The sequence below is a fragment of the Bombus affinis genome, chromosome 15 (assembly GCF_024516045.1).
Source record: "Bombus affinis isolate iyBomAffi1 chromosome 15, iyBomAffi1.2, whole genome shotgun sequence".
NCBI classification, from domain to species: domain Eukaryota; kingdom Metazoa; phylum Arthropoda; class Insecta; order Hymenoptera; family Apidae; genus Bombus; species Bombus affinis.
The window spans coordinates 10,261,467-10,273,273 of NC_066358.1; the positions used below are offsets into that span (position 1 = coordinate 10,261,467).

At 38.4% G+C, this 11,807-nt stretch overlaps 1 protein-coding gene across 2 annotated transcripts in view; it reads right to left on the minus strand.

Annotated features, from left to right (window-relative positions):
- LOC126925103 (sushi, von Willebrand factor type A, EGF and pentraxin domain-containing protein 1) overlaps positions 1–6,467 on the minus strand; it is a 49,902-nt gene extending 43,435 nt beyond the window's left edge. For both annotated transcript variants that reach the window (XM_050740332.1, XM_050740331.1), the window contains exon 1: positions 6,059–6,467. The gene's annotated coding sequence lies outside the window, so the exon portion shown is untranslated. The remainder of the gene's footprint in view (positions 1–6,058) is intronic.
- Positions 6,468–11,807: the final 5,340 nt, after the last annotated feature.

The following is an 11,807-nucleotide window of genomic DNA, read 5'->3' on the forward strand; positions in this document are numbered from 1 at the left end:
TTTTAAATTATTCTGTTCTCGTTACCTTTTCAGAATCCAAATTATCTCGGTTAACACGTTGACCCTCGCGCTAATTCCACGTACGAGATTGAAATATACTACAGCGTAAGATTTAATTTCATCAAAATATTATATTATATTTCCATACTTTTGTTTTTAACGATGTTATCTAGATCGTTCATATTGTCCACGACATTTTAGTCAACGAAATTTGTCTTCTTTTTATTATATTTATTTTCGTTATAAAAAATTTAACGACTTGAGTCACTGACGATCCAAGTCGTAGCAGACAACGTGTCAAAGAATCGAGAAACATAATCGGGCGAGAAGCTGTTATCGAGTACGATGAAACATTGCCCAGGAACGCGATTCGAAATTTGTTACGCGATTGGAATGTCTTAGGACGATGGTACCTGTCAGAAGATAACGGTACCTTAACCAAGTTACGCCTCGGTTCGTGTAAATTTGTTGTTTAAGTCACGATCCGTGCATTACAGACTGAATTTTGTCGCGTTCTAGTTAGATTCGATTATATCTTCTTCTACCGTGCATCCTGCTAACTATCGTGGGAAGATGAAGTCGCTACTGGAATTTAACGCAGGACGTTCAAGTACCTACGTTTGTTTCATTTTATTTTACCTGAATTTAGTTTAATTTAACTTCGATTTACTTTGTTTTATTTTATTCCAAGCGGAGCCTTGATTATTATTATTAGTCTCAGCACAGTTTATTATCATTATTATTATTATCTATTTTATTTAAATTCACATCTACTACCACGTTCAATGGTACGTTGATCTGGATTAAAGTTAGCAAATAGCGACTGAGATTGAAACGCTCCATATAATTTTACGATTATTGCGTGGAATGTGTAAATAAATTTTAATCGTAGAAAAATTGCTAAGATAGAGACACAGTAATATACTCTTCGATGTAGTTATTTTGTTTAGTTGCATCTCGCACCGTTGCAAACGTGCTTAGGTTAAATAAATTCCTTCAGTGAAGGGGTCCAGATCTCTAGTATATTTCCAAGTTAATCCAAGTAGGTTTATTAGCATTATATTATCAAAGTTCTGTTACATATGTCGTCACAAGGATAATTGCAAAATAATTTGTATGCCTGTAGTATTAAATTAAACCTTAGTAGTAGATCGAAACTAATTTTTCTTATAAAAACGACACCCTTTTTTTGAATTCCATATCGTAAATGTAACTCGATATTACAAAGAAAGGATTTAATGTATTCGATCTAAATCGCTAATAGAAAAGAACATCTTTCGTCCTATCCATAAAAAGCAACATGAAATTCTGTTTTATTATACATCTTTCTTAAAATTGACGCGTTTGAAAAATAATTGAAAGAATAGTCGGGTCAATTACGCAGCGTAAAGGTTGTTGATCTTAATTTCTCCTACACGAATCCTCCGGATCTAAAAATCTAAACGTTAATCTCCGTTAATCTCCGAACAAACAGTTTTATTCTCCTACTTCTATATTTTTCTTCCTCCGTTCGATAATAAAATCAGACGCTTCAATAGCCGCATTATTCCGTGCCTAATTACAAGAAAAAGAAATCCCGCGTTCGAGCAACGAATACCTAAATAAATATGAAAACGAAAGATTCAATAACCTGGCCATTATTGGTGCAGTTATTACGAAAACGCAAACCCCAACCATGATTAGCCGAACCGATGAAAGAACTTGCTAAAGGAACAATCGAGTGGATGATTCTCTTCTTGCTTGCAATTCAATGCAAAATTATCGAGTTCCAGTCTACATGTTTTCTAACCAAGAGGAAGTCTTAAGGAAATTTCGTTGGGCGAAACAGGTCGATGTCAAACGGTCGAACGAAACCGTAACAAATAGGCGGTTGCAGAGGTTCCAAGACTCGCCTCTAACCGTCTACCCACGCATTCGTCGAGCATAACTCGCCTACCTGGCCTAACCCAAAAGCCACATAATTCGAACTTTTTTTTTTACCACGTTCGTATAATGACTGGTCATGTGGTCAGGACTAATCTAAGGAAAGCAGAACCAGTTGTGCCTGGTCACTGAATTCCAAAGTAATCTATAGCTGGTGTATAGGCGTTTTCACTTGTCCGCCGCTATTAGGTAGATATCTCCGATGGAAAAACGAACGAACAGCGATATCGAGGTTAAATGTGTAGTATAAGGTGTACAGGATGTTTCACGTAGGCTGGTATGAATGCAATACCTTGCGAAGAATATGATAGTTGGAATATTTACTAAATGGGAATTTTGGAGTTTTTAAACCGAGTAGAAAGATATAATTACTTTTAATTTTGTTATAATTTTTAATTACCTTTGCGTAGGTATTTTCAATTCGTTCGTTATTAAGTTAGATTTCAGATGGAAAATTACGATAAATATAGTTTCGTATTCTTCGTCATTTTCTTTCCAATATTTCAAGAAGCTGTTTCCTATACTTTATATCCCCTTTCCTCTGTTGAATCATTCCAAATAAAACATTCTGTACGTGCTGTGCGACATTTAGGTCAAGGTAGTAGTATTTATCGAAACATTCTTAAATAATTTGCCGAAAGAAATCATAACCATCTAGGGATTTATTTGTGTTATTGCAAAATCGATGAGATAAATTGACTAATAATTTTGCACGATATTTTATTATAATATATTCGTTGATTTTTATCGACTCGACCATGCTGTTGTTTCATTACCTCATCCTTTGACAACATCCAACGATTACATCTTTATCACGTACTTACTATTTTCATCAAACGTGTTTGTATAAGCACATGGACCCGTATAAGCGTATGAAGTTAAACGATGAGAAAATATAATAATTTGACAACAAAGGTTCTACATTTTGTGCTGATTTTATTATAAAAATTAAATGTCCTATGTTATCGTTCTACGAATATTTGAGAGTTATTTAAAATGAATTTACAATTAAAACTAGAAGAACCAGTCTCTATTATGATTAAAATTATATGATACGAGAATAAAATGGATATACGTAATTATATTTTAATTTCAATAAAAGTCAACGTTAATTATAACTAGGTACGATATGTACGTGTTTTCACGTAGTAATTGTTAAATTATTATTTAAATTATTATTCAGCCAGCATTTATCGGTACCTAAATCTAATTAAATAAATGTAAATATATGAAAACGGATAAAATGAATTAAATATCTTAAGTCGAAATAATTTAAATGACAATGGCTAATAGCTCAACTATAACTTTCTATCGTGCACGCGAATAGACCAACAAGCAAAGAAACCAGCGCAAATTAGAAGAAGGAAACGGTGTATTGATTCAAATAAGCTTTCCATTTGAGGAGCTGGAGATTTTTTTCCGTTTTTATTAACAAAATTGTAGGCGATTTTCTTAATTCCCGTGGTCGGTCGCGGTATTAGACAGTCGATTCGCGTGGTCAAGGAACGTAGAACGCTACGGGGCACTCTCGGATTTCGTCGTTCGAGGAACGAGCTTTCTCTTCCATCAATTCAGCTCCGCCATTCTTGCGCGACTTCTAGCTCGCGAATTTTACGGCACGCGTTTTATGTTCTAGCGACGAACCGGTAGTTCCTGTTCAGGACGAAAATGGTGGCTACATTGTTCTCTTATAAGGAAGAAATCCGCGAGGAAGGCTATTTTTTATAATTAGGAGAGATTTAAACATCTGGCTCGATAGGAACTTCGACCGATAGCAAAGCGAAAGACTAGTTTAATGGGAAAGGTTTAGTTTGCTCGTTTGGGAATCTAACGTAACTTTATGAATACTCTTTTCCTATTCATACAGAATTATATTTTTTAACGGATCTTCGACCAACTAATTACAGACAGAACGAAGATTTTGGTAGGAATTGAAAACCAGTCAACGGAAGATTGAAAAATTAATTTAAAGTATTTCTACCACTGTCCTAATTTTTGATTCGCTTTGATGCTGTAAACAAGTTTCGCCAATCGGATTCAAAATTTCACGCTTCTCGAAGTTCCTGCATCGTAAAATTTTACGATTGTCTATTCATCATTTTGCAACAACTTTTGCAAATATCTCTCACATGCTTCTTCGATACGTTTTGGTCGATTATTTTCCACGCGTACAAGATAATCCGATCGATCGTTTCCTTGATAATCCGTATCGATTATCGTGTCCTGTACGAGGCCACGAATTATCTCGATACTTAAGTACAAGGATACGCTATCGTTAGGTGTAGGTTTAAGGATCGCGGTGCAACGTAAAATTTTATTTGTAGCATTTTGTGCTACGAATATTTTTCCAATGGATTGAAATGAAAATTCGGAATAAAAAATCGCCAGACTTTGCGATCTTGCGGCGCAACCGAGGCGAAAATGAAAAACGTAGCATTACGGGAGATTTAATCTGCGAACCCGAGGCTTCCGTTTCCACATTTTACATAGTTGGAGTCGATGTATGCGACAGCTCACTGAGCAGAACGAAAATCGCGCGAGTTCTGCGCTGAAACGAAGTCTAAGAGAAGAAATAAGGAGTAACATGCCGTTTCGAATGCTCAAACGCTCGGAATAGAACAAAATGAAACGTCAGAAAATGCGTATCTTGCATTTCCTATCGTTCTTTCCATCCTCTATCAACTCGCAGTAGCAATTATCCTCGTTCTGTCTTCCTCGATACATTGTAACCGAACTGCAGATGTTTATGCAAATTCATATTTCAGATGCGGAAAAATTGCCATAGTCTTTGGAGTAATTTAATAATGGATTGTCGCGTATTTTGTATATCGTTTATTCGTTTAAGAAGAAATGCAACAGAATGTTGTATATTCTTCTCATCCATTGCGTTACGTTTATCGTATTCGTTTCGCAAAATTTAATTTAATGTTATTTACAGAACTGTGAAACGAGTTTATCGACAGGGAGCATATCGCGTAATTGCGACTAATTAATTCGATGAATCGACTATCGATAGATTACGAATGTTTATGCGAATTCGTCCTCGCTTTCATAGACACAATGGAAGAGATCAAACGTAAATAGAGATACGTTTCAGTCTCTAAACGTTGCAACAAACACATTACCCTGCGAAATTCTGTAGATTTTTATAATAATAATTTCTGCACCGATGTAACATTTCGAAATTAAACTTCGAAGAAGACATCAAAGAAAGCAGTGCACTTAATCTTCCGATTTAACTAACGTTATAACCATCCTTCTTCCTGCGTTCTTCTGCCAACGTCCATCAAAACGAACCATATTGCGGTATATCGAGCTCAGGCTCGTTAGAAACTGTTTCTAATTAGCGTCTTTCTAACTCGACCAAGCCTAACCGTATTACTCGCAACATCCTCATCAGCAACCTAAGCAACATCGTTATATGTGCAACCCTAACTCTACTAAAAATTCATCAAGATTGGCAACAACTCTCAAACATTATGTATAAAAGGATAAATTGAAAGGAATGTCTCACGATGAAAGTCTCAAGGTTTCATTCTTCGAGCTACAGTCTCAAGGCTTGCTCGAAATCAAAAATCCATCGAAAGTGTCAACAACTGAAACTCGTACTCCGAAAGAATAAATTCAAAGTAAAGTCGTACGAAGAAGATTCCAAGTTTCCGATATTAGAACCATTTTTTATCGAATTCACTTCAAATTGTCAGTAATTTTCAAACATTATCTCTCTATAAAATAAGTTCGAAGCAGTCTCGAGAGAAAAGGTTGCGTGCTTCGAATCACAGTCTTAAGGGTTTCTTAAATTTATCAAAAATCTTACTTCAAACTTTCCAAAAATTCGTAAAAAGTGTCTACAACTCTCAAACTCGCGCGTCAAAGAACAAACCCGAGGCAAAGTCTCGCGACGAAAGTTTCAAGATTCCGTGCTTCCAATCACAGCCTCGAAACATTCTTAAATTCCCCGTAAAATTTACCGAAAATATTCCAAAAATTCGCCAAAAGCGTCAACAGCTTTGAAACCCACGCACCGAGAGATGAACTCGATGTAAAGTCTCGCGACGAAAATACGAAGGTTGTATCCTTCGGACGAGAGTCTCAAGGTTTCCTCAAATTTCCTGCAGTTCCCTCGTAAACTTACTTTGTTTGTTGCTCTCCTACGTTCCACGCCGCGATCCCTGTCCTGGGTACATGTACACGGCACAGAAGGTCTCCGCGCGAGTCGACGACAATTCACTGCACAAAACCGAGCCTCGAGTCCACGCTTGAAGCAACGAACAGAAAACACAGTTGTACCGTTGGAAAATCCTCTTTAAAATTCTCGACGGCCACAGTTTCGACGCGAATGGCAGAACGTCGATGGAAAAATCGATGTGGAATCGGTCCTCGTGAAAAAGTCTCGGATAAAAAAATGACAAAGGGGAGACGAACGAAGAGCAGTTGGATTCAGGGTCACGGAGCTCTTTCCCTCCGGCCCACCGGTTCGAAACTGAGGAACCCGGTTCTCTCTCTCTCCAGGTGAACGGCGCGAGTCACCTGAGTAAGAGGCTTCTCTCCTCGGGAAGACACGCCGATAGGTTGAACGAGGCGAGGGAGAGAGAGAAAAGGAAGCAGACGTGAACGTAGGCGAGCTGGAAAGGCGGAGGAGAAGCAGACTCGGCTTGACTCGTGGCGTCAACGGAGAAGGCCGAGCGAGACTCGGCTCCTTGTTTGTTTATCGACGATGGAATTGCACAGGGTTGAGTCTCCGATCTGTTTCCATGCGTTTCGAGTATACGGGAAATGATCGGTTTACGCAAAAGCGATTGCACAGCGCGGTTGCACTTTGCACCGGTGCACCTATGAAAAAGTTGTACGGTATAACGATAGAGCGTGTTAAGCGGTGCAACATTTTCTTCTATCATTTTCTTCTAACTTTGCTGGCAACAGAATTATAATACCAGTTGCTAGAAGCAACCTGTATGGTGGATCTATTGGTCGAAGGAAAACCATCTAGAAATAATAATTTCAGGACATCGAAGAAGGTCTACGTCGAGGATAGTTTGGAATTGCCAACGAGGTTACTCACTGATCGGTTTCCGTGCGTTTCGAGTTTCGTGCGTACGAGGAATCAGTTTGTGCAACAAGAAATTTTATCGTCCCAATTAGAAAAGAAATCAAAGAAGAAGAAACTGCACCTCGTAAACCACAGCAACTGCATCTGTGGAAACGGTCGTGCAAAAGTTTCAACGATTGGCTAGTAGATGCGACCAGTATGGAAGATCGTAAAAAATTGTTTTCCCGATAGTTTTTTCATCGGTCTTCCATATTTATTATTCCCACTCTTGCACTCGGATGCATTTTCTTATTCACGTTGCATCTTGTTCGTTAACGCGTTTTCTTCCTAACATTTTCTCTCCTTGTTTGCCTAAAGTTGCTATATAACGTAATAAAACACAAGTATGAGTAATCCGACGAGACACAAACTTCGTCTCCCATTAACAAAACGCTATTCGCTCATTCAGTAGGTACACGAGCTCACTCGTTCACAAAATATGACTTACCACGGTGCCGACTAGACATCAAGCTTCCAAACTCTATCGATGATCAACGACCTGTTCTATGTTCGATCGCGTCGAAAAATCATTTGGTTCCTTGGCTGGAGACATCGACGCTCGCATAAGAAAGATGGTTCAGTGACTCCGACGCGTGGTCGCGTTATCGACATTCTCCGTCCACGTTTCTACGTATGCAGCCACTTTATAATTCGCGTCTCCTATTCGCATCCCAACGTCGACTACTCGCATCTTATAATTTGTAACATTTGTTCCGTCTCTGTTAAGAAAGTGATGCAACGTTACCGATCACCGCGCGAACTTACGTATCACCGAATCGACCGTGTCGCTACTTGGTTGCTCCAATTTGGAGTTTCATTGTACTTGCTGCACCGTTTATGTTCCCCTCGTACCACGCTGATATTCGATATTCGAGTCGGCGATCGCGACAGAGCGAAAACTGCGGACACATCATTTCCGTGATACGGTTTCGTGGTAGAATCGCGATCGTCGTTGCACGTAGTCACGAACGACGTCATAAATAGCCGGAGGCGAGCGGCTCGTGTGCAACTTTAACCCGACCGATTAATTTCTGGCCTAACAGGATACCTAGCCGGTCACTTGAAATACCGAGATCGCGATATATACACGTAGCATCCGCCAGGACTAATTGCATAACGGGCAGTCGATTTTTTAGCGCTCGATAAACGATGTATAGGAATACGTAAGTACACTCCTCTGCACAAATTGCTACGTGTTTCGCGGTCTTCGAGAAGTTTTATTACACCTTTACAAAGAGCGAGTATTTTTGTAAAAAGAAGTCTTCGCCGAATCTTGTACTAGGATAATTTTTTAAATATCCCAGTGTCGTTTCGAGAAAACCGAATCGTCTTATTCGTTTTAGTAACAAATTCGCGATTTTTTGTCCAGCGAGACAGATTGATTTTTAAGGGTTTCCTTTATGAACACTGACCACTGAGTGAGCAAAAAATACTTGTACAGGCTTCTATGAATTAATTTGCATTACGACATTATGCGTAAAAAGATCATTCCCTCCGTGGAACGGAATAAAGTAGCAAATATGTCGCTTGATATTACTGGTATGACAGAAAATAGTATATTTGCACGAGTGATTAACGAAACATCATTAAGATCGTAATAACTTAATTTTAGAATTGATTTCGTGGCTATAGCGCGAGAGTTTATTCTGCCGGTAAATCCACTAAGTGTCCAACGATTTGACTGTGGTTGTACACGTGGATTTGAACTAAGAATTCAACGTAGGTATTTAACCCTTTCTCTGGTAAGGTCGCGCGTTGTCCCAGTTAGGTTGTTACCGTTGTATTTTAGGCGGACGAATGTGCGAAACGGTATGGAAGGATTATGGCGTGGATCGACCGACTTAATTGAGATCGAGGTAAACTGGTTGAATCAGGAAAAGGGATTGGTTATGAGGAGGGTTATTTGCGGAATTGTTACTGGATCGTTATTTTTGGAGAAGTTGGTAATCGAGGTTTCCTCCTAAATCGAGGAAGCAGAAATATTTTAATCCGGATTCTTTTACAAAATATTCTGAAAAGTAAATATCGAAATTAGATTAAATATACAATTTCGAATAAGATTTTTATATCTAGCTGGTTCGATTTCAGAAGATGAAACGATCAAATAACGCAACGAACTGGTCTAGCAAATATAACGCAATTGTATTCAATTCGAGGAGTATCGTTTACTACTCTGTTGTATAATAATGCTCAAATCACTTCGTGTAGGTTTATTTTAAGCTCGAAGTGATATCTGCGATAAAATTATCCTCGAACGTTGAATTAATTCGAGTTTAAATTTTCCATGTAGCAAAAAGCGCATATTAATCGATTAATTTGTTCTTTTTTCTTACAACTAAAAAGTCACGAAACGCGAATATTTGTGCTAATAAGAAAAGAAGAAGTTCTGAAAAATAACAACGCAAATTCAATCACGATAGAAATCTCGATAAAGTTTTTCCAAAAACAAGAAGTTAACGAAAGAATTTTCTAAATAAACCAGTCTATTCTATGAAACTCTACTAAATAAAAATTCCAGCTGTGACAATAACGAATAAAATAAACCACTATCAAATTCCAATAAAAATTCTGCGTCGAAACTATATAAAAAGTACGCTTTATATTTTTAACCTGTACTAATTACAAAAATACATATATCTTTATAAATAAACAATATAAAAAGATCTGATTTCATTCTGCACCGTCTTAAACGATCTCTCACAGCCACGTGAACCGATTGCAACGAATGTAACACTTTTTTCCCAAGCATTGTATTACATAAGAGAAATGTATTATGGCGCGCTCGCGTGGTCAGTCGTCCGCGACCGGAGCGCGATCATTTTCAAGTTTCAATTAACTCCACTGTGCAAATCGATTACTGGATGCGGATACTGGGTTCGGAAAGTCGAACACGTCGAACAATTTCGCGACAGAACGGCGAACGCGATAGAGGAGCTCCGTTACTGTTTTATCGGGTCTGTTGCACTCCGGAGGCGTTCAACCCGGCAGCTCGTTGCACGCACGCGAATCACCGTGTCCTGCCGTTTATAAATAAAACGGAACCATCGTTCTTAAGCTGCCTAGCAAGCCAGAAAAATCCGGCGAAGCAAATTGGCCGACCGATGTCACGGTTCTTCGCCTTTCGCGGATCCCAGTTTTCATCTGGGATCGCCAGATTATTGGAAAACAGAGGAACGTTATGGGGATTAAGCCATAATACGGGATGATATGGGACAAAGTTACAAGATTATATACGAGTATTTGAATATTTCGTATATTTTAAAGTTTTGTTAGGTACTTTGTAGTGTAGGTACTTTGACTCTGATCTTCAAACCCAAATTCCCTAGATAGATTTATCGTGATTTTTCAGAATTACGGACCAACGAAAATTTAGACGTATCTATTGTAGTACAGATTGTTCCAAGATCCGTAGTAAAAGACGACTAAAAATTTGTTAATAAAAACTTTGTCAAGAAGCTAATAATACGATCGATAGCGGGCGAGAAAAGGCACATACACAACGGTAGTACGGCAAGATTTTCATTTCCCTAGAAGCCTGTGCTCGCTGTACGCTAAAAACCTGGCTGGTCTCGCACCGGTGCTCTCGTTCGACCACCAAAGGCTCTCGAACGTGCGTCGATTACGCACTTTCCCAACTTTCTTCGAACGACATGAACAGCGCAGCTGCGAATCCGAACTGGTCAACGAGCAAAAGAAACACAAGGAGCCTCGTGGATCGTTCTTTTCTTCTCTAACCGACGCATTCCGATATACTCGCTACGAATTATTCGAACAGCGACTCTAAACGATTTCCTGGCTATTCACGACCTAGGATTACGTATATTCAAGGAGAATTCATCGTAACGATTCATGAACGGAACCTTGATTGTCGGCTAGAACGTTCAGTCGAATGTTCATCGCGTCATCTCGCGGTAGATTTAAATAAAAACCCGTGACTCATGTGTTCTGCCATTCTTCGAGACTCGGGCGTCATCTCGAAGACATCCGGCACCAAGAGGACGAGGAGATAGGCAGTTCGTCGAAATTATCGAAATAGAGAGTGTCGCGGTATAATCGGCAATGAAGTGATACTACGCGAAAGAGATTAATCGCGTTAGTTTATCTATTTTGACGGAAAAATATTTTCTATTTACTCGTCGTCTTTTTTATCCTTTTTTCCTCGAGCTTAAATTAGTTGGATCAAAGCCAGTAGTTTTGACCGAAGAATATTTTCTATTTACTATTTACTCGCTTTCTTAGTTCTTTTTCGTCCAAAGTTTAGATCGGTTTCAGTCGCTTCGACGAAAGATCGTTTCCTGTTCTTTTGTTTTCTTTTATTATTTGAAAGTTTGTGAGATTTTTGATGAAAAAATATTTTTTATGTTTCTTTACATTTTCCTTATCGCGTTTTAACGTGGTACGATAAAAGAGATAAAAACGATATGGTAGAAAAATTGTTCGATGTATTTTATTTACTTTTCCATTTATTCCGATGATTTGCTTGTTTTCGTTTGAATTCATCCTCTATTTATTCCAGCACATTTTTATTCCGACTTGTTATTTACATTTTCCAATCGTTTTTTTACAAGATTATCCTAGTAAGTAGTTGATTGTCTAATCGCATTGCATTCTTCTCTTCTTTACGCTACGTTTTCCATTGATTCATTGACTTTCTCCGATTGTATTTTCAATAGCCATAGAAGACGTGGAAAGTGGAATTTGCGTATCCTGTATAGAAGCAGCTTTGAAAAGCGAAAGAAAAAATGCAAATTTCACATTAGAAAAATGGAACTGAAACGCTAAAGATCGTATCGAC